Below are 25,786 nucleotides of genomic sequence, written 5' to 3'. Positions count from 1 at the left end.
TCCTATGTGAATGCAACATGAGTGGCATTCAGAGTGGACAAGTCTTTTCTCACTTTGGAAGCAAAGGAAAAGTCAAAAGAAGTGATTCCCAGTCTCATCCTTACAGCCAAATGTCCAGTGATCAGAATAAGCAAATGCAAATACATTGAGTGAAATCCTGTTCTCACTGAAGCCAATGGACATTTTGCAATTGACTTCAGTGAGACCTGGATTTAATCCATTGGTTTTTGTCAATTTATGTTTGATCCATATAGACAAGCTATCACACCTAGCAGTGATTAATAAAATTAAATTCCACTATACACAGATATTTCAAATAGAAAATATTACACCTTATATTTAAGTTCCTTATTGTAGTCTTACAAAAAAAAAGTTTCTGCTGTTTTCTTTGCTCCTATGGAGTAATTTTCTTTTACTCTAATCTGGAAATCTCTTTCAAATATTCATTTCAATATGTAAAGAAATAATACAATCTTTTTCTCCTTTACTGCTCATCCTTGCCAATGACAGTCCCCGCTCTTCTTACCATCTACTGTAATGTGTTCATTTATTAATATTATTGTAATGATAAGAAAACCAATTAACAATTCTTTGACAAAAGAATGAAAGGACTTTGGATGTGATATTGTTCCGCTTTAATTAAATAGATTTCATTTATACAGCTAAATTACTCTACACGCACAGAGCCCCATTGAAGTCAGTGTGGTTCTATGTGGATGCAGAACCCTCTGTGCAGATAACTTGCAGGATCGGGGCCCTAATTTGAGAATCACATTCCACATTCCTTTACTCCCCAGACCTACTCCACTCTCCCCCACTCTCCTCTTGGATTTTGGAGCCATGTCCTTCTCCTTATCGCCTTACCTCAGAAACCCCTCTTGACTCTGAGACTTTTCTGTAGTTAAATAGATTTTTTTATTTTAGGCTCCTTTCCCAAACCTCTTTTCTTCCCTTCAACTGCATCACCCTTTTCCTCCCCTGGCCTCACTTCCTTCACTGCTTCTCTTTTCACTAGCAACGTTAGCTACTCACCACACTTCTGTCATGCTCAATTAGGACTCAGTCCTGCAAGATACTGAGCACTCTGATCCAATCCAGAAAGTCCCTTAAATACATGCTTAATTTTAAGCACATGAATAATCCCATTGACGTCAGTGTTCTTAAAGTTAATCATGTGTTTCAATGCCTTGCTAAATCAGACCATAGTACTCAACACCTTGGAGGCTCAAGCCCTTCTTGCTCTGATCCCACAAGCACAGTTTTGTTACTGGATTCCAGATGAACTTGAATGAGTTCTTCCATCCCTAATTAACGTAATAAGAAGCTGGATCTTGCCTTTAAAACATCTTAAGCAACCCATTTAGGGCATTACAGATTAGTAACTAAAAACAACTCTTATAATGGACTCTTGGGGTGGTTAATTATTAGGGTGGATGCAATCACATACATTTTTCCAAGCATCCTCAAATGTGCAGCATGCAAATGAAACCAAGCAGAGTTACTGTTATATTATGACTTTCAAATAATATACTCCAATGTTCCACCCTATCATGGTGCGTTTGGATAACAGCTTTTCACAAATCAACATCCATTGATTAATCATTTTTCTCTGTCTCTCATTTCCATACAGTTGAATGACTGAGCAATTTTTTTCTTTCTACCAACATCAAAAATATAATCAAAGTCTTCATTAAGCCATGTTATTGTGTAAGAGATTAATTTTCCTTGCCTCCAATATATTTTTTGGTTCAATGAAAAAATAGATTAGCTGATGCATATTTTAGGCAGTTTGATTTAAGATTAAATTACTGCAGTAATAATTATTCAAGATATGCCAGAATGTTCAGAACAAATTAGGCAGTTACCTGTGGATGTGGCAAAACAGGCAGTCTTATCCCTCTGTAAGTGATTTTAATAAGAGAAATCATGTGTATTTTATGTCTCTATAACTAAACTGGTGAAATCTCTAAAAGGAATACATTCTTTAATAAATGGTCACTATGAAGAAATCAGGATTTTCCAATAGTTTCAACCAAATGGTATTTGCACTAGCAATTCCTTGCTATTTGCAAAATACTGATTTTTTTAAAGTTAGATCATTGCCATAGTCGTCAGGGCTGCTATTTTAATATATGTCTGATTATAAATGCAGAGGCATCATAGCTCACCCTGAGGGGGAAAAAGCACAAAGGATGAAACTTTTCAATAGGTCCATTAAAAAAAAAATAAGTATGAACTTCAATTTGAAATCAAAGGAGTTACCATGCAGATACAGTTTCTCATTGTCATTTTACACTAAATAGAGGAAATATTAACATAATCAAAACTACTAGTTTAAAACTTCACGTTGTAAGCCTCACACTTTGACTTGCACCAGTGCTGGTGGGCTGTCCCCACACTAGAGACAGCATCATCAACCCTAAGCAGTAGTCCAGATCATCTGAAGCTCCCCACTAGCAATTCTCTACAGAGGGGGCTTGGGGTGCCACAGAAAGGGCAGCTTGACCCTGTGTCCTTCCTGATAAGAGTTGTGTTGAAGTTGCTGCACAGCCTCAGTGTATTGGTTTGTAAGCGAAATCTAGGGTCCAATCAGATGAAGGCGTTTATAATCTTCACCAATTTGTTCATCTTGGTCACCATGACAATACTGAACAATGAACAGTTACCTGCTGTTATACAGTACTAAAAGTGAAACACAGGCCAGACTCTACTGTAATCAAGATATCATACAGTTTCTTCTTACGCTGCTTTTGAAATGAATGTTAAGTAATAAATAAACGCAATCACTTTCAAATCTGACTTTTAGGGGCAATTTGCACACTCTCCAAAGGCTAGGGATTCCACCAGGGAGGACAGCTTTATACTCTGTTGGGGTTCTCTTAGAGCCTCACCAGTCAAAGTTGCTGGGGAATGAACTCAATCAATGCATCTCCCAGGTATCCTGGTTCACTCTACATCCAGCCAGCTCTACCAACTTTCTGCATTGCACCAGGTGGCTCTTGATCGGGAATGGAGAGCATCCAAGCCCACCCTGACATTCTGCCCAAGCAGGCATTATGCCACTGAGGGTCCCTAGCCCGTGTTTTGGGGGTGGAAGTTAAGCCCTTAAGGAGACCTGTTTTTATTGAATGTTAAGTTTATTCAGTTTGTTAACTATAGTGACTAGATATAACAGAAGGTTTAAAATTTTATTGTTTGCTTAAAATGTCACTTCGACAGAAGGTTTATACAGGATTTATGAAATGCACTTCAGTGTGCTGTATGTCCCTATGTTACATATACAGTGTCATGAAAGGGATTGAAAAATATAGGCAAAGTATTTTGGTATCTCTCCAAGTATAAAACAGTCTTACCTCAGATTGATGCATACACCACTCTCCACTCATGTGCATGTTGCTGTGACAGTCCTGAGGCTGTGCAAAGAAAGTCTGTGTACTGCATTTTCACAGTGGATGCATAAGCAATATTGAGTTAATTATTGATGTTATTAATAAGGCTCCATGTTTGTCACAGAGGTCGTGGAAGTCATGGATTCCGAGACTTCCTGCGACCTCTGTGACTTCTGCAGCAGCTGTGGTGTGGCTGACCATTGGGGACAGCCACATCAGGCCACTTCTGGAGCAGCTCTGTAGCCAGCTGCTCGGGGGGCCTCGCAGCCAGCCGAACCAGATGCTGCTCTGGTAGCCCCGGGCAGTGGCTGATGCGGCTGGCCCCAGGGAACTGCCTGAGCAGCAGTCCTGGGGGAGGAGGGAGCAGTCACAGCTCAAGGGCTCCTGGCAGTGATCCCGGGGCGGCCAGAACAGTGGCTGGCCCCGGGGCTCCCCCAAGCAATCTTGGGGCAGTGGAAGCCATCGCTGTTTGCCTGAGGCTTCCCCCCCACCCCACCAGCAGCCAGAGCAGCCTCTGGCCCTCCAGGGCTTCCCCCCACCACAACCACAGCTGGAGTGGCAGCAGGCCCCCCAAAGCTTTCTTCTGCAGTTGGTGCCGCAGGCCCCCAAGGTTCCCCCCGCACAGCTGGTGTCATGAGCTCCCTTCCCCCACAGCACCCCCCCTCCCAGCACCTCCCCGCTAAGATTCAATCAGAGGTATTTATGGTCTAAGTCAGGTATCAGCAACATTTGGCACACAGCCTGCCAGGGTAAGCCCCCTGGCGAGCCGGACTGGTTTGTTTACCTGCCGCGTCCGCAGGTTCAGCCAATCGCAGCTTCCACTGGCTGCGGTTCGCCACTCCAGGCCAATGGGGGCTGCGGGAAGTGGCGCAGGCCGAGGGATGTGCTGGCCGTTGCTTCCTGCAGCCCCCATTGGCCTGGAGCGGTGAACTGTGGCCAGTGGGAGCCACGATCGGCCAAACCTGCGGACACGGCAGGTAAACAAACCAGCCCAGCCCTCCAGGGGGCTTACCCTGGCGTGCCGCATGCCACAGGTTGCCAATCCCTGGTATAAGTCATGGACAGGTCATGGGCTGTGATTTATTTATTTTTTGCTCATGACCTGTTCATGATTTTTACTAAACATACCTAAGATTAAATCTTACCCTTAGTTATTAATACAACAGGTGGTCAATAAATGAAATATAAGCTAGGTGCAATGTGCTCTGCTCAGATTTGCATCATTGTGGTTTCATTAATGAGAACCCTAATGTTTTCAAAACCTGTGCCATATGTCCTGAAACACATACTAATTAAGAAGTATTTGCTGGTGACAGATTCTTTCTGCTGCAAATAAAACAGAGTGGATAGATATTTTGAAGAAAGATCTCAATAGTCCATATGATAAAGGAAAGTAATCCAAGGATTAGTCTCAGAAAATCTGTTTTGCTTATCCCACATTAAGAACTGATACGTGCAGTTAGTTCTTTTGATGAAATTACAGCATTACCAAAACAATTTCTTAGAAGTCCTGTCTAATATATTTGTTTTATTGGAAAGTTACTGCAACTGCATTTTATTTTAAACCTCGAGCAACAAATGAATTCTTACCAAACTTCTGAACAAAGTATGTAAAATTAAAACTGATATGTACCAGTCATCTTCTGGTGACCTTCTGTCACCTTCATTCAGTAAGCTTTACCAATATGAAACTGATATGCCATAATAGTTGATCTTGAAAAATTGATTCATTTTAGTCTCAATTTTTTAAAATTTCTTCAGGAAGTCTCTTCCATTCAAAATGAGGAATGTTCTTAAAGTGAAAAATTAAGTCTGCATTAATACACCAGAAGAGCTAAAAGAAGCCAAGTCATTTGTATAAATAAGAACACGTATCTTTTAGACTGCATGCTCTTTGGGGCAGGAACTGTCTGGCTCAGTGCCTAACATTTATTGGTTGCTACCACAAAGGAAAGACCATTGAACCAGTATCTTCTCTCCTGGCTTCAATGAACAAGAGTTTCAACACTGGCTAGTATTCTGTCCATTTAGTTGAGCCTGATCAACAGGCAAAAGAGGATCTCTCTAAGTAGATTGGATACCCTGGCATTATGTTGTGAAATAAGCTGAAGTGTTCTTGGTGCTTCTTGTTACAAATCAACACAATTCAATGAAGTCATAAGGGAACTTTTGATGCTGGTTTGAGGCAGGCCTCTGGCTGTCACAGGTCATGCTGGCAGGGTGTAGGAGTGCCACAGAAGTAATCCTCACTCTCTGGAGAAGATGAGAGAATGCCAGATAGTACCTGGGTAACTTCCCTTTAATGGTCCACTTTGCCTGACATTACTGAGGTGGAAGAAACCTCTTCACCATGAAGTTAACTTCTTCAAGAACATGAGGCTTAGTGGAGGGAAATTCAGCATGAATAAAAATTTAGTGGAGCAGGCGCAGCATAAGTAAAAGCTTCTTTACTGTACTAAGACTGGCCATTCATTATTACCCTACCTCAAGCAGAAGCAAAGTCTCCTTACTAGTTAGCAAATTTGTTAGCTGAGTCAAGATGCTAATTACTGAGTCCCCTCATACAAAATAGTGTTTGGTTGAAGATTCGGACACAGCTGTTATGTCTCTTTTTTGCCCTTTGTTTCTATAATATGATAATTAGCATTTTATTTAATAAGTCTAGCAGGTGCTCTTAGCGTACTGGGCACACAGTTTTGGAGTTCTGAATTCAAAGAAGGATTTGGGGGATGTTACAGAAAAGTCATTGATGCCATCAGCCTAACACACAGCTGAATTTTTAAAAAATAAGTATTTTACACTAGAACACGGACAAACTAGAAAACAAGTTGGTGATGTTACTGCACTCTTTAAAGGCATTTGTCATCCCCCAAAAGGATAGTTTTATGCAACAGTGGTCAATGCATCACAGGAATGATATTATTGTTTTGGCAAGGATGCAATAAAAAGGAATAGAAAGAGGATATCAGGACTGAAGAATAAGTCAGTCCTACCTGAGCCAGAGTGCCAAGAGTGAAAGTCATAGAGCTGCCAGGTACCAACCTTTGTGAAATTTCAGTTTTCTTCCCTCCCTTCTTCCTTTTCAGTCTGTTTTACCTTCCCCTCCAGTTTGTTTCCCGTTTCCTCCCTTTCAGTTTGACTTATTCCTCCCACTTCTGTCTCCAACACAGGACTCTCCTTTGAAATGTCTGAAATTCTATTCAGGGAACGTGCTAACAGAAATGGCATCATGTGCTGTTATGAGGACACAGATATACCATCTCTTAACAAAGAAAAGTTAAAGGAATTAGTCTTGTGCACCTTGGAAAGGAAGAATTTGATGTGACCTAATAGAGATCTGGAAAATGAAAAAGGGACTTAGTCAATAATGTGTTGGTAAAATGAGTACAGAGATCAGGGGAGAGTGTCAAAATCTATGGGACAAAGTGAAAATTAAGAAACTAGAAATAAGCAGGAGATACAGGAGGTCACTCAAAGGGCAATATACATAGGGAATCATTTACCAGTAAGGCAACTGATATAAAGAAAGATGATGGGTTCAAACTGAGACACCTAGCATGAAATTCGGGATCCACTGACATTGATGGGAATTTTACCATTGAATTCAGAATGGCCCAGATTTCATCCTTAGGGCCTGAAATTGCTCTCATGGTACAGCAATGTCAATCAAGAGAAACTATCAAAATCAATGGAATTCCAGCAGTGCAGAACCAGCATGAGAGTTGGATCAGGCTTCTAGTTTGCCTTACACCAACAGTAAAAAAGGTCTGGTGGTCCCAGTGGTAGTACTCAATTGAACCAGTACTCAATGGATATTTAGCCACATAAAAGAGCCAGCTTGGGCGGGGGGGGGTGGGGTGTACGCGCACACAGCAGTTATTGAAAAATTATGTAAGATCTAAATTAGATAATTTCCATTTTAGAAAAAGACAGCAGATATAGTATCCAGGGCTCTCAGCACCTTGCAATAACCATAGGAATAAATAATAACTACTTAGCTCTCATACGACACGTTTCATTCATAGTTCTTACTTTCCTTTGTAAAGTGCTTTGAGAATAATTGAATGAGGAAGATTGAACACACAGCACAGCGAGGTTAAGTGACTTGCCCAAGGTCACACAGCAAAGCCGGGGCTCAGCTAGGAATAAAATTGATAGGAATAGTATGCTGATTCCCAATCCATTCCCTATTAACTGGACCTCATTGCCTCCCAAATGTACAACTCCCATTGTACTCAGTGGGAGCTGAAGCAGGTCCACCTGTGTTTGTCAGTCAGATTCTATTCATACATGTTTATATAACACTCATCACCAAGGTTCAGAAAGAAGAAAACTGCTAACCAGGGTCCCAATACTGCAATAGATTAGTGCCCATGTGCAGCCCCAACAACTTCAGTGGGGCCAGCCACATGCACGGCAGTACGCCCATGAGCAATCAATTGTAGGATCAGGGCTTAAGAGCCCAATCCATTGACATTAATGAGATTTTAACTCTAGATTAAAAGGTATGCTATGTACTTTAGTTCTATAGTGAGATGTTCATTTGGGTAGAATGCAAGGACATTTCCCCCTGTGGAATTATAGAATATGGTATGCATGGACTTGACTGGCAACCTTAGGCCTCAGTCAATTTCTGTCATTCTTCCCAATTATGGATGCAAAGATGCAAATGGGGGAATCAGTTTTCACTGATGCAAGTCGGTTCACATTTGCTCCAAGCTGTATACAACATTCATTTTGTTTTCTTTTTTTATTAAGATCACTATTTGATGATGACACAAATGATTTAGGGTTTTTTGTTTGTTTGTGGGGAAAGTGGCAGCAACATGTCTAGTGGCAAAAGAGGTAGAGAAGCAGGGTCATGAGAAAGAGCTGAAATGGTATGTTATTTTAGTACTTCTGTCTCATGAATGAATAGCTGTGTTTCAGCATTTTTTAGGTTACTGACTAAATAATATGATGTACTGTTGCCTCAGTGTAGTGTTCTACAATATACATGAAAAGTATGTAAGATTGGTAAGAATCACATACATTTTCTATTAATGAGTTATTAAATATTTTAATCAACTTCTCACAAGGGTATCACATGGTACTAATACCAAAGAATCATCTGTAGAGCAATAAAATTACATAAAAGATTTACCTATATAGTTGTTGATCATATAATGATTATAGAAATAATATGGTTACACCGATTAAAGAGATTGTAGGATACCAGTGAGAAATAAAAACAATTACATATGTCTTCACATACGATTATATGTACATAAACACACTATCAGGAGAGTGATCTTTGATGAATGAAACTGATGCATTTCCAGCAGACTAATAAATACAAATATAACGTGAAAGCTTTTGATCCTGTTTGAATCCCCAGGCAATAGGCTGCCTTTGATTTGAAATTGAAATGTATGAGGGGTCATAGGAAAGTGACAATCTAGAATGAAAGCCCAGATCTGGTTTCATGTAAAGTTTTTACTGTGACTACAAGATGTGTAAGTGCAAAGCCCAAAATCAAAGAAGAGAATGTTACTGGAGTTTATGTTAATGAGCTGGAAAGAGCCAAGATCAACAGTGATAAAAGTCTTTTATGAGCAGATGATCTGCACTATAAAATGTAATGAAATGCACACCTGCCCTGCATTTTGTAAGTAAGCCAAAATAATGAATAGTCTTTTTTTTTAAATTGTATAATGTATTTTGAATTTAGAGTAATAAAAAATATTTATCTCCTAGCTGTTTTCCACAGAGAAAACAACTGTGTTTTATTTTCTACAAAACAGTTACTAATGTAGGTGACTTTTCAGTCTTCATCAATAAAACAAAATATAAGAGCCTTCTAAGATTGCTGTCTTTTCTGATTTGAACTGCATATTAATTACACAGAAGAATGTTAGATTAAAGGATAATTTTTTCTGTCTGCTTGGTTGTATTTTCTTATAGTCAAAGACCTAACCTGCATAGCATAACTTGGACATACTCTTCAGGAGATAATAAAAACTGCCTTTTAAAGCTTCATGTCTTTGAATCCTTTACTTGTGATGGCAATAATCTCCTAAATCTAAGTATCCCAGGTAAAAAAGTTACAATATAAATGCACTGTATTAATTATTTGGAACTTAAACTAATGAATTTCTGACACAAAGTGTTCTCCTGATCCCATAACTCAAAACTGCCAGCCTTATTTATGTTGAACAGTGCCCCACTAGGCAAGCAGTCCCACTGATTTCAAGTAGACTTCTTGCAAGCTAAGGTATTACTTGGTGTGTGAAAGGGTGGCAGAATCAGGCCCATAATAATTACTATTGCAAAGTAAGCCTGCCAACACACTTAAGAAATAAAGACTTGGAAAAAGAAAGGGACACATTCCTTGTACAAGATACAGAGATTCACATTGTCATAGAAAGCAAATACAAATTGAATGAATTTCAAATAGTTGTTGGTCAGAGAAGTCTTAAGAAAACAATTGCACTAGAGCCATAACCTATAGAGAGTAATACAATGAAAATGATGTAGGCTCAGTTCTCTCCTGTTAAAAGTGCCTTGTTCAATGACTTTGCAGCTGGTAAGAAAGCCTGATTGGCAATGGGTATATTTTCATATTTAGATAAAGATACTTTGAGCTTACCTGTTCTCTCTCTTTCTCCTGATTCAACGGTATACTCTTCTGACAGCTTTGTTTTTCAGTTTGGGCTCAGCCCAAAGGTTGCTATCCCCAGATTCTGGTGGCTAATTGCAGACTGCAATCTCATCTGCCATACACAGCCTTCTTATTTGTCAATTCAAAAGCTTCTTTATAGGAGTGAGTAGGAGAGGGGCAAAAAACTGCAGGTTCACTTCAGTCATTCCTGATCTCCAACTGAGACTTTATGCTATGCATTCAAGTTGTAGAGCTTTTCTCTTTTCTTTTTTGTGTGGTGGGGCAGGGAGCAGAGAGGCGGCTGAAGAAAAACAGCTACACCACTGCAGGTGAGAGAGAAAATGACCCTTCACAAACAAGGCTTATTAGAAGTTCAAAAAGAAGTGTTAATAAAGCCTCCAAAGATATAAGCACCTTCTAGTGCTCAGAGAGGGGAAAAAAGGAACTTCTGTACTTACAAAAGAGATACATCTGACAGGAAGGCGGATTACTGAAGAGGAGGGGACAGGCTATAGAAATGTTTGCATGACTGACAGCCCTGACTACCATTTTTCCTTTTGTCATGCAGTCTTCCTCCTGCATGGGGCACGCAGACAGACATACATTACTACAAAATAGCACTCAGCCAGTTTCAGTCATCACACCCTCAAAAGATGAGGTCTCTTTGGCTTACAACCCAGCTCCACCAAATGTTCATTACTAGTACAGTTTTGCTATGCAGCCTGCTGTCATATTTGAGGATTACTATGATGTCGTCTATTTGATAGGACAGGGAATGACAACCTGAGTTTTCATAGGATTTCAATTTCCATAAAAGAATAGTTTATTTAAATACTTTCCTGCTTTTCTCCCTCATTTGGGGCACAGTCCTGCATCTTTGTCCTTTCATTAACTGATGAACTACTAGAATATGATAGTAAAGAGATGTAAGGTGAAACTATTTGCCAAGGGCCAGATTCTGCCATCCTTAGTCACTCTGAGAAGTACCTTACTCTGTAAGTGTTTCCATTGATTTCAGTGGGCCTACTTAACAGCTAATGGGACTTCCTGCAGAGTAAGCTGAGTAAGGGAGGCAGAATCTGGTTCTAAAGGTTTATTTAGTGCTGGAGGAAAATGTCAGCTTGAGACTGGAGACTGTTTATGCACAGAACAGATAACGCAGAAGCAGTCAAACTTTCACTCACCAGCTATCTGCATATCTCAAGCCTGACTTGGTGGATGACATCTGCAGAAGAAAGGACAGTTCTGTCTCAACATGCATTCAGTCTGTGACCTCCCTGCTGAGACTAAAAAATGAGTGCCAAATTAGGGCCTGGTTCAAAGCCCACAAAAATATGCAAATCTGCCCTGACATCAGGGTGCTTTGAATCATGCCATTTGTACCAGTTCTGATAGTGTTTTTGTGATATGGACACCTAATAGGAAATGGACTGAGACAGTCAACTTTTTTCAGATAGGCCAGTGAACAGGCTTCTGATGGTAACAACTTTCAGCAGGTGACATTTGAAGTGGTCTGGATTTCAACTGGTTGCCCAGGTTCTCTTTTAATAATTATAGCATTTCATTTCTCAAACTCTAAGCCATTCATTCATTTTTTCCTGGTTATGTTATGACTCAGCTTTCTCTGTTTTTAATTGTAGAACAAATTGGTTTTGATTCAAATTATGCAAAGAGTGTACCCATATGAGTCGAATCATTTTTATTATGAGCTTATTCTTGTATATTTTCATGTGCCTTTCCTTTTTATTAATTGCTTTCAATTACAATTCTTTGAAAGAGTATTGAACATTTATAACAATCAATTTTATGTCTGTACACATCCAGTTGGTATAATGGCGTACTGCTCTTTTTGAATTAATGAATGGTCTGACTTGTGATTTTGAGGGGGACATTGTTGGTGAGCAGTGAAAATGAAGAGTAGAGATAACAAGAGACTTGATGAGAAATATTAATTTGAGGGGTTTTATGATGGCATGAACAGAGTTAGATATTGTAATGCAAATATAGTTATAAGCATTAGAAATACAAAAACGGCCACAAAGATGACAATAAAAATACACAAACATTGACAGCAGGGCCGGCTCCAGGCCCCAGCATGCCAAGCGCGTGCTTGGGGCGGCATGCCGCGGGGGGCGCTCTGCCGGTTTCCGGGAGGGCGGCAGGCGGCTCTGGTGGACCTCCCGCAGGCGTGCCTGTGGATGTTTCACTGGAGCCGCGGGACCAGCGATCGCCAGAGTGCCCCCCGCGGTGTGCCGCCGTGCTTAGGGTGGCGAAATTGCTAGAGCCGCCCCTGATTGACAGAGAACAGATCAGTAATTTAGAAAAGAAAAATATAATAAGGAGGAGCAGACTTGTGATTTAGAAACAGGTGAGAGTATAATCTGTATAAGTAATAAACCATACCCAGGTACAGATGGGTTAATATGAGCTCTAATGAACCACAGTTACATGCAAGGCTGATGCAAACTGTAACTAAGAAATTCCCTTTGAATTATGGCAGCAAATAATACACTAGTTTTGTTTTCCATGGCCTGCTGCATCTCTGATGCATTGAATTGTAAGAAGATTTGAGGCTGACTTCACTCAAAAAACAAGACTAATTTCTGAAGCCCTATTTTGTCTCCGTTCGTTCACAGTGGGCATCATATAAATGAGTAAGTGTTGTACCAAGAGGTCAGTGTAGTACAAAAGTTGAGAGCAAAAAACACTTAGAATAAAGCTGAACCCACAGAGAAGTAGCCAAAAGAAAAAGGAGAAAAGCTGATGAAAAAGGAGAAAGAAAATAGTTAAAGATGAATTGGCATGAATAAAATCTAACTGGGGGAAGAGTAATGTGTAATATGCTATACTAGATGTTCCATTGCTGTCTGTATATGGAGATCTTCAGAGTTTGAGACTAACATAGCCTCTAGCGGCTGGTACCTGTCACTTGATTGATATGATAGGTACCTAACCTATTTATGCACTGTTATGCACCTGCCCTTCCATAAAACATGGTGCCCTTATTTTATATCCTGGAAAGTGTATCTACCCCGAAGACTGAGAAATAAGCTTTTTCCACCCCCACACACTGCGTGGTTAAGAGGGAAGTATATAGCGAATAAGCTATGTTGCTCCTTCTGATACCAAGTTTTCAGTACAGAGACAAAGAAAATTATACACTGTACTTGAAGAGCAAAAGCATTCTAACAAATTATCATAGACATTACAGACCTATTAGGTCAGAATCCAGCCTAACTGCTGCCAATGCACACTTTTCTCCCGTCTGTGCATTTTCTAGTGTCTAGACCAGACTAAGTGGTACAAGTGATGAGGCTTCCACTACTTCCCTTAGGAAATTACTACAAAGCCCAATAGTCACAGGATGCAAAACTAAATACATTTCTTTGTCTTAAGATTTCCCCAGTAGCTCTTTGCACATGTAGTCACACCCTTTTAAACTCCCACCTGGCACTCAAGAAAAATATCTACTATTCATTCAGATATTACTCAAGGAGAGGGAGGGAATTTGAAAAGTTGTAAGGTTATTCATTCTTTTTACTCAGGAGGCATCATATAAGTATTGTGACAAAGTTCCTCCTCTACCTTGGTGGGTCCTGCGCTTATTGGCAGATTTTGCTCACCTCAGTGATCTTCCCCACAGTCTGAGTCACCATCTCCTGTGTCTGATCATGAGTTGGGAGGTTTGGGGGGAACCCAGGCCCGCCCTCTACTCTGGGTTCCAGCCCAGGGCCCTGTGGACTGCAGCTGTCTATAGTGCCTCTTGTAACAGCTGCATGACAGCTACAACTCCCTGGGCTACTTCCCAATGGCCTCCTCCAAACACCTTCTTTATCCTCACCACAAGACCTTCCTCCTGGTATCTGATAACGCTTGTACTCCTTACTCCTCCAGCACACCCACACTTCCTCTTCTCTGGCTCCCCCTTGCCTGACTGCAGTGAGCTCCTTTTTAAACCCAGGTGCCCTGATTAGCCTGCCTTGATTGGCTGCAGGTGTTCTAATCAGCCTGTCTGCCTTAATTGGTTCTAGCAGGTTCCTGATTACTCTAGTGCAGCCCCTGCTCTGGTCGCTCAGGGAACAGAAAACTACTCATCCAGTGACCAGTATATTTGCCCTCTATCAGACTCCTGTACCCCACTGGCCTGGGTCTGTCACCGTATCTAGATCTCATGTTCTGGGTGCCCAAATGCCAGCTTAGTCTCTGACCCGGAAATATGAATCACATAGTCACACCATTGCAAAGTTGCATCCACCTCACTTCAGTGGGGCTCTCAAAGGTACTCCAAATCTAGTGATCTGACATATTTCAAACTCCTTCATCAAACTGAGCTATTCCACTCTGGCTAATCCTCTCCCCACTAGTCATCTGCTGCCTTTCATCCAAAAGAACTTTATTCACCCATAGCCATCTTCAAACAGTTATGGAACCAGCTGAGCTTGAGAACAGCTCAGGTAACTGGTCAAAGTATAACACCACATATGTTTATATTAAAGTGTTGCAACAGTTAAATAAGATAATAATGAAGGCTTGTGTTTGGGTTGAAACAATGGAATGCAGAGATTCGGATTGGTTCGCTCACCCTTAGCCACAGTATCACTCCTATTATTCATTTACCCTCACAAAACTGAAAGGCTGATTCTCTTAGATATCAGTATGTTTCTAGTCTATAAGTGAATATTCTCTTCCTAGAATGTAATTCAGCTTCCATGTGAGCTGGCAGTCTCCTAGGGAGTCTGAAGGAGCTATACTGTATCATAATTATTTTGTCAATAAAGAGATCCTAATGGCATTGAGTGGAATGAGGTGAATATTGACTACATTGAAAATCGAAGAAATCATCAATTCCTATGATTAGGCTAATGAAACCTATTCCATTTGTGCAACCTTTTCAGCATCTTCTTTTGATAGCCCTCACTCTCCAGCAGCGAAATGCAAGTGACAATTTGTAGACTAAACTTGCAGCTTCTGATTGTTTCTGCATTTCAGGTTTGAATTCTTCTCTGATATAGGGCAGTGGAGAAAAGAGACCCTGCAAGCTAGAGTTAGTTTACTAAGAAAAGACTTAGAGCCACTGCCGCTATTGTACATTATTCTAAAATGCTTCCAGTTAACCATACAGAGTTAGCACGATGAGGAGGCCTTCAGAAATCTCTGCATATGGATGAGATGATGAAGTAAAGAGGAACAGTTTAAGCGCATTAGACACTCAGGACTTTTTTGGAAATGAGAGAGGCTGTGTGAAAAGGGGTTCCACCTTAACCAAAGTAGAACAAGACTGCTGGTACAGAAAGTCATCCGGGTTTAGGGGGATTATTTAAAGTAGGAATTGAGGAAAAGCCAAGAGCTGCCAAAGAGCACTCTTATCAGATATAAGATTGTTAATAATTAGGGCTGTCAATGAATCACAGTTAACTCACACAATTAACTAAAAAAAATCGCAAATAGAATACCAACTGAAATGTATTCAATATTTTGGATGTTCTTCTACATTTTCAAATATACTGATTTCTATTACAACACAGAATACAAAGTCTACAGTGCTCACTTTATATTATTATTTTTGTTACAAATATTTGCACTGTAAAAATTATAAACAAAAGAGATAGTATTTTTTAATTCACCTCATAAGTACTGTTGCAAGGTATTTACATGCCAGATATTCAAAACATTCATATGCCTTTTATGCTTCGGCCCCCATTCCAGAGGACATACTTCAATGCTGATGATGCACATTAAAAAAAATAATGCATTAATTAAATTTGTGACTGAACTCCTTGGGGGAGAATTGTATGTCTCCTGTTTTGTTTTACCTGCATTCTGTCATATATGTCATTTTATCGCAGTCTCGGCTGGTGACCCAGCACATGATCATTCTAAGAACACTTTCACAGCAGATTTGACAAAATACAAAGAAGTACTAATGAGATTTCTAAAAATAGCTACAGCACTTGACCCAACATTTAAGAATCTGAAGTGCTGTCCGAAATCTGAGAGGGACGAGGTGTGGAGCATGCTTTCAGAAGTCTTAAAAGAGCAACACTCAGATGCAGAAACTACAGAACCTGAAACACCAAAAAAGAAAATCAACCTTCTGCTGATGGCATCTGATGCAGATGATGAAAATGAACACGCATTGGTCTACTCTGCTTTGTATCATAATTGAGCAGAATCTGTCATCAGCATGGACACATATCCTCTGGAATGGTGGCTGAAGCATGAAGGGACATATGAATCTTTAGCACATCTGGCATGGAAATATCTTACGATGCCGGCTACAACAGTGCCATGTGAATGCCTTTTCTCACTTTCAGGTAAACAGGAAGGAGGCAGCATTATCTACTGCAAATTGTAACCAAACTTTTTTGTCTGAGCGATTGGCTGAAGTAGGACTGAGTGGTCTTAACGTTTTACATTGTTTTATTTTTGAATCCAGTTTTTTTTGTACATAATGCTACATTTTGTAAGTTCAACTTTCATGATAAAGAGATTGCACAACAGTACTTGTATTAGGTGAATTGAAATATACTATTTCTTTTATTTTTTTACAGTGCAAATTGTTGTAATCAAAAATATAAAGTGAGCACTGTACACTTTGTATTCTGTGTTGTAATTGAAATCAATATATTTGAAAATGTAGAAAACATCCAAAATATTTAAATAAATGGTATCCTATTATTGTTTAACAGCACGATTAATCATGATTAATTTGTTCAATTGCTTGACAGACTATTAATAATACAAAGGTATCTCTATATTCAGCAATGGATAGGAAAGAAGTTACAAATGTGCTGGGGTGGGAACAGGTTGAGATCAAATTCTTGAATAGTAATAAAGTGTCATACAAAGGAGTTAAATAATTAATATACATATTTATATAGATAGCATATATATTATAGAGAAATGTAGAGGTGAGAAGGGAGTAGCGCTATGCTTAGAAGATTCCACAGAATCTCATGAGAAAAAACTAAAGTTGGAAGAGGGAATTTGAGCACACAATATAGAGCTGAGTGAATAATTGATTTTTCAGTTTGGGGTGGCTGAACTGGAAAAATCAAACACAAAATTTGGTTAGTTTCAAATTGAACATTTTTGTTTTTTCTTGCCAAAACAAAATAAATTTCATTTTGGGTCAAACAAGTCAATTTTTAGATATAATTTGTTTTTTCAGTTAGGTTGTATTTGGTTGTTTTGTTACTTTTTTTAAAATTAAATCTATCTAAATTTCAAGATGACTTTTGATTTCAAAATAATGCTTCAAGAGATAAATAAATGGAGATAGCCTATCGCCTAGAACTGGAAGGGACCTTGAAAGGTCATTGAGTCCAGCCCCCTGTCTTCACTAGCAGGACCAAGTACTGATTTTGCTCCAGATTCCTAAATGGCCCCCTCAAGGATTGAACTCACAACCCTGGGTTTAGCAGGCCATAGTTCTGCCCCCATCTGCACCAGACACAGAGGGAAGTATGCACTGTATTTCCTTCAGGGATAGAAGCATTGCCCCTGCATGGTGGGACGACCCAGGAGGCACTATGCCCCCAGAGCTCATGTATCCAACATGAGCCAATGCCTTACTGGCACAATAGAGCCAGGTATCCACATCAAATGCCTGATATGATTTTACCCATTTTGCTGCTGATTAATGATCTGTGAAAACAACTACAGATTAGATTTACCTATCACTTTACTTTGTATTATGCTGTATCATAGGCTGGGGTCTGATGCAGATGGTCATTAAAAAAAATGCAGAGCTACCAACATATGCCACCATTTTAAGAGCCAGGAGCTGTAAACCACTGAATACAAGACATTCTTAACATGGACATTACTGATTGAAATTCCCTTCTTTCTACAGTGAAAGCAGTTTTTTGTAGCAAAATAGCAGTTCTGTACCTGAAAAAGTCTGCCTTTGGTTTTTATGGAAAATGCTGAAATGCAAATTGCATTAATTTACATAGGACTGGTAAAAATACAATCTTTCTCCAATTTCATGGATAATAGGCTGAACCCTCCTGTTCCCCCCACTCCCCTTCACGCCTTGTAAGAGCGTATGGGACCAGCCATGGAACTAAGAGAAACTGTGTGTATGTTAGAGTTTGAATTCCCACATTGTACCCAGGATTGACACTTCTTTTGCTTATGGCCTTCATAATGCAACCAAACTGGAACTTTACAGTAGTAGTATAAACACAATGTAATTTCAGGCCCACCCTGACCCCAACCTGTGTGTTCTGTATCATGGTGAAGGATTATCTCCAGAGCTCACTCTTATAGGCTAGTCCACCACAGTAAGATACACTGGAAGCCTGTTGGACAGTGAAAAAAAAGAGAAATTAGAGCCTTTTCTATGGGGCCTGGCCTCATGGGCTATACTGCTGCTTGTAGTTCATTGAGAAGCCTGAAATAGAAGGGAATCCTACTATCAATACCACTGCTGCTCTGCTCAGTGTTATTGGTTACAGTGTATACAAAGAACAACCTCTGAAGAGTCTGTGGTGTCAATATTAGTTCTACATCGACAAGGGTTTCCCCATCAGTCCAGGAAAAGAAGTGGGGATAAGAAACCAGGGTCTTTCTCGGTGTCTGCTCTCAGCTATACCTTCTTCCCCTGGACACACACATCCTGCACTGGGGATCAGTAGAGATGAAAGAAAGAGAGAGGAAATGGTAGGAAGACCCTAGCTCCTAACTATAGTGGAAAGGAAGAAAAAGTATAAGAGGAATCCATAATTACACTATCTCATTCTGAGAGCAACTGAACAGCAGTTCCAAGGCATAGTGTCAACGATGTGGAGAGGTAAGTCATTTCACCTCCTACCCAGACTCCTATGTCAATCCCACAAATGTCCTCATGTCACCAAAACCCAGCCCAGAAAAGTTCAGTCTCAATCAGTTTCAAATGCTGTCATTCTCCCTGACCAGCTATTAGTGCCACAAGGTGCAGTACCAAGGAAGTCGGCAACCTGAAAGGATTTTTACATTAATTTAACTAGTGTATTGTGGGCCATTTGCACCATCTGCTGCCCAGGTGTCAGTCAAGAAAAGAAGGGTGGAGATGGGGCATAAGTCTCAAAATACCATTCAGAGGTAAAATTCTTGGTCCAGCGGCTAAAGCTCATGAAAACAAAGTCTAGTGGCCAAAAGGCTGAGCCTACTAGTGAGAGAATGAAACCAGGTACTGTCAATATTATTTCTGAATTCTGTGGATCATGGGAGATTTCTTTCCAATTGTTTCCTGTCTATAAATGTATGTGTACCTGTATGTGCACAAACACACACAGATATGTGCGGTTGGGTGAACATAAGACTTTTTACTGGGTGAGTGACTAACCCAAAAGCAAACAGCTCACAATTAAATAATGACCCTGAAAAGCCTGTACACAGCAAGTTATCCTTCTACAAAGGTTTGGCATAAAAATGACCCAAGGTGTTTCTAAATGTATTTTTGTAGCTAAATGTCTGGTCTAATTTTGACATTGCCTATAGGGGTCTGAACGTAATGACTGATTCATTGTGGAGTAATAGAAATCTCTGCTGCTGAGTAGTTAAAGGACATTTTATGTATGTCAAAAAGCCAGGGATAGACATTCATGATCAGCATGGCTCCATCCCATGCCCAGGCCTGCCTTGCTCCTCCCTCTCTCCAAGTTGAAATATGCCCCCACAATCCCTTCCTGTAGATGACAAGTTTCTATTTCTGTTTTCTCTTTCTAGGTGGATGACTGAAGCAGCAGAGAACCTTGGTGTCTGAAGAATGGCTACAGTGTTGCTTTAGTGGTGGGAGAGCATTGCAGGTAAATCGTTTTTCAGCAACCTTGTCTTTAAAAAAAAAAGTTCATAGGTACAATTTAATTGCATGATTGTGGCATAATGGGTGGGTAAAGGTAAAAAGAGTTCTCAAGCACCAGGGTCACAGAGAAGGATTTCAGTACCTCCACCTGGTCCATCAGTCCTTTATCCCTGCACCCATTGAGATGTTAAGGCGCAAAGCAATGCAAGATAGGGGTGCATAAATACCGACTGATGTTTGCCATTTGTGACAAAATGTGCCTTTTACTGGGTTAAGCTATAAAGTTACTAGTGCAAGAAATTTATAAACAAAAGTTTGGACCAAGGAATGAATATATAACTTCCACAATAGGCTCATATGGTTGGAGTTCCACACCAGGAAATTATGAGCATGTACAAGGGAACCACAATGTCCAACAGCATTACACAGCAGAACATACCCATTTGTACGATCGGTTCTTCCAAGGATTTGCCAGTACCAGTCATGCTTTTTCATCCCACTTTAGAGTCTCAAGCTCAGTATTGTGTTTTAGGAATTCTCTGAACCTTTTACACCATTATTGGCTCCATCCTGGATGTGCGGAGTACTCTGGCTTGGATCCAGCAAAGCACTTAATTAGCTTTTAAGCACTTTAGTACTGTTGAAAGCTAATTGTGTGCTTAAGTGCTTTGCTGGATTGAGGCCAGATTGCTCAGCACCATGCAGGATTGAGCCCTATTAGAGTAAAAAAACAGCGCATTTCTTGGACACATTTGAGTTGACCAGGCATCTACTTGTAACTAACTAAATCTTCGCCAGAAGCATAGTGGGTTTCTTTACAGGACATTATAATATGTATTGGAGCTAAGGCTAAGGCAGGATAGGTCCGTTTTCATATAATCATTTAATTTGTTATGCTCATAATTTTACTTGCGTAAAGTGGCAGTGGCAGCTTTACAAGGATTTTTGTTTTCCCCAAAAGAACTTTACAAAGGTTGTAGTTATGGGTTGATCTCTCTCGCTTTTGATCCTGCTTTACCAGTTGGGATGAAAGGAATTTGCACTTCCAGGAAAGGAAAGCAAGAGCTAGCAATTTACAGATCGTACACTCAGAAACAGATCTTTTCCCATTTGCCACCCACCAACATCTGTGTGAAACTATCATTGTTTGCTTTCTCTTTGCATTGCCAAAAATTTTTGGTCGGAGGTGGGTGGGAGGAGGAAGAGAGAAAAACTAAACAACAAACCCCCCAATAATAGCCTGCCTATTATTTGAAGGAAAAATAAACCTTATTTTTCCCCCCAGTGATACACGTGACATCGCTCACTCCTATGTGTTCTCCATGTTATCCTACGGGAGATGAGTCAGAAGCTGAAAACAATGTTTTGCAAAGGTGAAATTCACACCCCTGTAGAAAGCTCAAGTAAGCAGGCTTTGTACAGTGAATTAAAATAGAAACTTGGCACAGAGGTAGACAATTCTGCTGCAGCCCATCTCCTACAGTTGCCCCTAACCTGCAGCATTTGTGTCTAGTGGATGTAATTCGTGGACCCACTGGGCACTGCTCTGTCACTTCCTTGACCTGCCCACATGCCTACACACACACACTCTCTCTCTCTCTCTCTCTCTCCTCTGTGCAATGCCAGTGCGGAGCTTGGCAGCACACAGGTAGATTCTACATCACTTTATGCAGTATTTTCAGTGTCTATCTCCCCTCTGTTAGTGGAACCATTGCTGCATTCTGGCCTTTCTGCAGTCACAGAAAGGCCAAAAGGATGTCATCCCCATAGAAAAGAAACTGCAGCAATGTATGAGTTCTATAGATCTGTGTCATAAGAAACCCAAGGTTTTTCAATATTGTGAGCTTATTTGATATTCCAATGAAACAACAGGTATATTCTGCAGTCACTTAACATTTCTGCGGGTCATGGTGCAGGGTAACATGAATATATATTGCAGCTAATGACATTCAGCTTTAAATCAAACAGTTCTAGCCCTGTTTCAGCAAAGCATGTTTAAAGCTAAGCATGTGTGTCAATGCTGACTGAATATATGCTTATTTTAGCTTGGGCTGCCATTAGTTTTATCAATTACTATTCAGTTTCCTGTTAAAGCAGTTCAACAGTACATGTGTTCCTTCTTGAAGCCACACCTAGCGATGATTTACAAATGCTCCAAACACTTCAGTGACCCCATTGATATGGCATAAGTTGGGATAGGCAACCTATGGCACATGTGCCGAAGGCGGCACACGTGCTGATTTTCAGTGGCACTCAGACTGCCCCGGTCCTGGCCTGGGTCCAGGGGGGCTCTGCATTTTAATTTAATTTTAAATTAAGTTTCTTAAACATTTTAAAAACCTTATTTACTTTACATACAACAGTAGCTTAGTTATATATTATAGACTTATAGAAAGAGACCTTCTAAAAACATTAAAATGTATTACTGGCACGCGAAACCTTAAATTAGAGTGAATAAATGAAGACTCGGCACACCACTGCTGAAAAGTTGCCGACCCCTGGCATAAGTCATTGCAGAAAAGGTCAGCATTCATCATCCAGTTTCTGTCACTCAGCATTCACACACTGTTTCTTTGCTCTCACTGCACTGGGAAAGCTGAGCAGTACTACCTGAATCTCTCTTCCTACATGAAAAAAGAATGCTTGTTATATTTGTATCTCCACAGGGAAATGGGTTTGTATCAAAGTAATTCCCTAACTACAGAACTTTCCGAAAAATGAGAAGCATAGATACCTTACCAACTCAAAGCACCCAGAATAATTACAAAGGCAAAATGGATAAAGTTAAAGAGCTTAGAGATTAATTCTTAATTACTGTGGATAATAAGGTCATTTATTTATTAAGGATTATAGTTTTATTAACATTGTATTATTCATTTGAAGGTCAGAAAAATCTGCTTTTCATATCACTTTGGGACTATAAGCACTGCAAAAAAAGTTACCTTGTTTAGTCTCAAAACTAATGTCAGCATTAATACATTAATTCATAACATTTTATAGGTCCATTCAGACATCAGGCCTTAGTTTTTTCATACACAGCTGTGATCTTGAAAGGTAACAGGCGTGTGGGGGGTGATATTTTCTTTGCTTTATACTGCAATAAAATGTAACCCCTTGCAATCCCCTGGTTCTTCCAGTTGAGAAACACTGTCTTAGATGTTTGGTCAAGGGGATCACTTGAATTTTTTGTGTCTAAGTCATTTGTTCGAATCCAGCCCAGGACTATAGTGATAGAAAGTTGTTAGTTACTGACATTTACTTGCAGTATGTGAAGTGAGTTGGTGGTCTCAGTCCAGTTTGCTAGTGGACAGATGTCCACCGTACATACTGGTTGTAGTTAAAATATTTTATTAATTTATCTCTCGTGGGGTGAGGAGTTGATACTCCTTTTAGTATGAGAGTTTTAGTCCAAATTTGGTGGGTCTGGATGAGGGTGCTTTGACATAGGGACTTTTTTAGGCCAGACACATAAAAACATATGGCCCAACTCAGTTAAGTGTTCAAATATTAAAATACTTTCCTGGTTAGTATTGTCCTTATGAGCAAATAGAACAGTACAAGGTAAGATTTCTCTGACATCTCAAATACATGTACAAAGCTACCTCCGCCCACTCACTCACCTTTTCCAGAGCACAGAGGCTCAAGCTCTAAACTTCTCCCTTACCCCATCAGCCAACCTGTCTGGTAGGTTTATGTGAGGACACTCTTATTCCCATTATCTCAAAAATGAAGTGTTAACAGCAACAGCTATCTTTAAAAGCTCTCCTGTACCATTGGGTAGACAGATATCCTGCCTCTTTATGGGAATTGAAGCAGAGAGCTCCTCAACACTTAGCACCTCACAAGAAACAGTGGAGCAATTGATTGTTTCCTGGGAGGTTTTACAGGGTATCCATCTTAATCCTCCCATCTCATTACCAAGGGCTAGCTACACCACTTCTCCCTTTCCCTCTTTTCATTGTTCCTTCTTTTTTTTTTTTTTTGCTATCCTCTTATTTAATCTTCAGGTACACACCTAACATGCCTACCCTAGCTCCAGATTCCAGAAAGAAAATGGATAGAGTCAGTAAGAGTAGTTCTCAACTGTTTGCTGTCAGATTGGGAGGGCATGTCTAGTGGGGTCCTGCAGGGGTTAGTCCTGTATCCAGTACTAGTCAATATTTTCATTAATGACTTGGATAATGGAGTGGAAAGTATGCTCCTAAAATTTGTGGAGGAGGGGTTCAAGCAGTTTGGAGGACTGGATTAGAATTCAAAATAACCTTGATAAATTAGAGATTTGGTTTGAAATCAACAAGATGAAATTCAGTGAAGACAAGTGCAAAGTACTGCACCTAGGAAGGAAAAATGGAAAGCTCAACTACAAAATGGGGAATAACAGGGTAGGTGGTAGTACTGCTGAAGAGGATCTGGAGGTTATATTAGATCACAAATTGAATGAGAGTCCACAATGGGATGCAGGTGCAAAAAAGGCTAATATAATTCTGAGGTGTATTAACAGGAATGTTGCATGTAACAGGAGGTAATTGTTCCACTCTACATGGTTCTGGTGAGGTCTTGGCTGAAGTTCTGTGTACCTCACTTAAGGATCGATATGGATAAATTGCTGAGGGTCTGGCAGAGAGGAGCAACAAACAACAAGAACAAGATAAAGGGTTTAGAAAACCTGACCTATGAGGATAGGTTAAAAAAAACTGGGCATATTCAGTCTTGAGAAAAGATGACTGAAGTCTTTGAATATCTTACAGGCTGTTATAGAGAGGATGGTGATCAATTGTTCTCCATATCTACTGAAGGTAGGACAAGAAGTAATAAACTTAATCTGTAGCAAGGGAGATTTAGATTAGATATTAGGAAAAGCTTTGTAACTATAAGGTTAGTTAAATTCTAGAATAAACTTCAAAGGGTGGCTATGGAATTCCCCAGGTTTTTAACAAGCAGACAACCTGTCAGGGATAATCTGTCAGGTATAGTCTGAGTACACTTGGACTGTCAGGGATAGTTTAAGTTTACTTGGTTCTGACTCAGTGCAGGGGGCTGGACTTTATGACCTCTTGAAATCTCTTCCAGCCCTACATTTCTCTGATTCTAGCTATAATGATCAAAATTCTCCCATTAGCATGAAGCAAGTGATGTCCATGTCTTCTAGTACAGTCTCAAAGCAAACCACTGCCCTTACTTACATGAGCTACAAAAATGGAGGTGAGCAAGTGAAGGCTGGTGACTTAATAAAGAATCGAGTAGCCTGCAAGTGCAGAGCAGCCTAGGAGAATACTCTCTGGCATGCATCATGCTGCTGCTTAGAAAGGGAACAATGTGCACCCCCCTTCTAGTAAGTGTAGCTACCATACATGTAGGTAGACCAAAGGTGTAACCATACACCCAAACTGAGAGGCCATAGATCCTTGAAGCCATGGAGTATCAATGAGTATGCTAGATCGCTCCTCTCCTGATATCCTACCATTCAAGAGTCCTGCCATTACATGGGTATGTTGGGAAGGAAACAGAGAATAAGTTCCATACCATCGTCCTCCACCCTGCAAATGTAATCATGCGGCATAGAGAACTATTACAGCCTTAATCGAGTACAAGTTTCATTTATCCATTGGTTTAATATGCATCAGTGTTGGACTAATAAAGATAACATTTAGCCTTTGTAGATCTCAAAGCACTTCACAAAGGTTTTGCAACAGTACGTGAAGTAACACATTAAGACAAATCAAGTGACAATTCTTTCCCCTACCAGGGTCAATGTGGATCCACTTCTCCTGCCTGTAAGCAGGTGAAGTCATCAAGAGTCATATCAAAGACACTTTCAAATTTTATATTTGCAATCTGTTTCCTTTTTTGTTTTATTAGCATTTTCTCTGCTACGTATTAATTATTGCAGACCTCTGCCAACTCGTGTGGTTAATATCCAGCTGCAGTCTGTTTCAAAAGAAAATGTCAAAGATTAAATTCAAATGA

At 40.1% G+C, this 25,786-nt stretch overlaps 1 protein-coding gene and 1 long non-coding RNA gene across 3 annotated transcripts in view; one reads left to right on the top strand and one right to left on the bottom strand.

The window, feature by feature from the left end:
- Nucleotides 1-25,786, top strand: part of LOC120408049 — a 158,086-nt gene that overhangs the window by 57,972 nt on the left and 74,328 nt on the right. For both annotated transcript variants that reach the window (XR_005600384.1, XR_005600385.1), the window contains exon 2: nucleotides 19,744-19,823. This is a non-coding gene — a long non-coding RNA (uncharacterized LOC120408049). The remainder of the gene's footprint in view (nucleotides 1-19,743; nucleotides 19,824-25,786) is intronic.
- The window catches only part of KCNN2 (potassium calcium-activated channel subfamily N member 2), a 238,911-nt gene that overhangs the window by 170,591 nt on the left and 42,534 nt on the right, over nucleotides 1-25,786 (bottom strand). The window lies entirely within an intron of this gene.

Source organism: Mauremys reevesii, linkage group 6 (genome assembly GCF_016161935.1).
Source record: "Mauremys reevesii isolate NIE-2019 linkage group 6, ASM1616193v1, whole genome shotgun sequence".
Taxonomy (NCBI): domain Eukaryota; kingdom Metazoa; phylum Chordata; order Testudines; family Geoemydidae; genus Mauremys; species Mauremys reevesii.
This window is presented reverse-complemented; position numbering and strand designations above follow the sequence as displayed.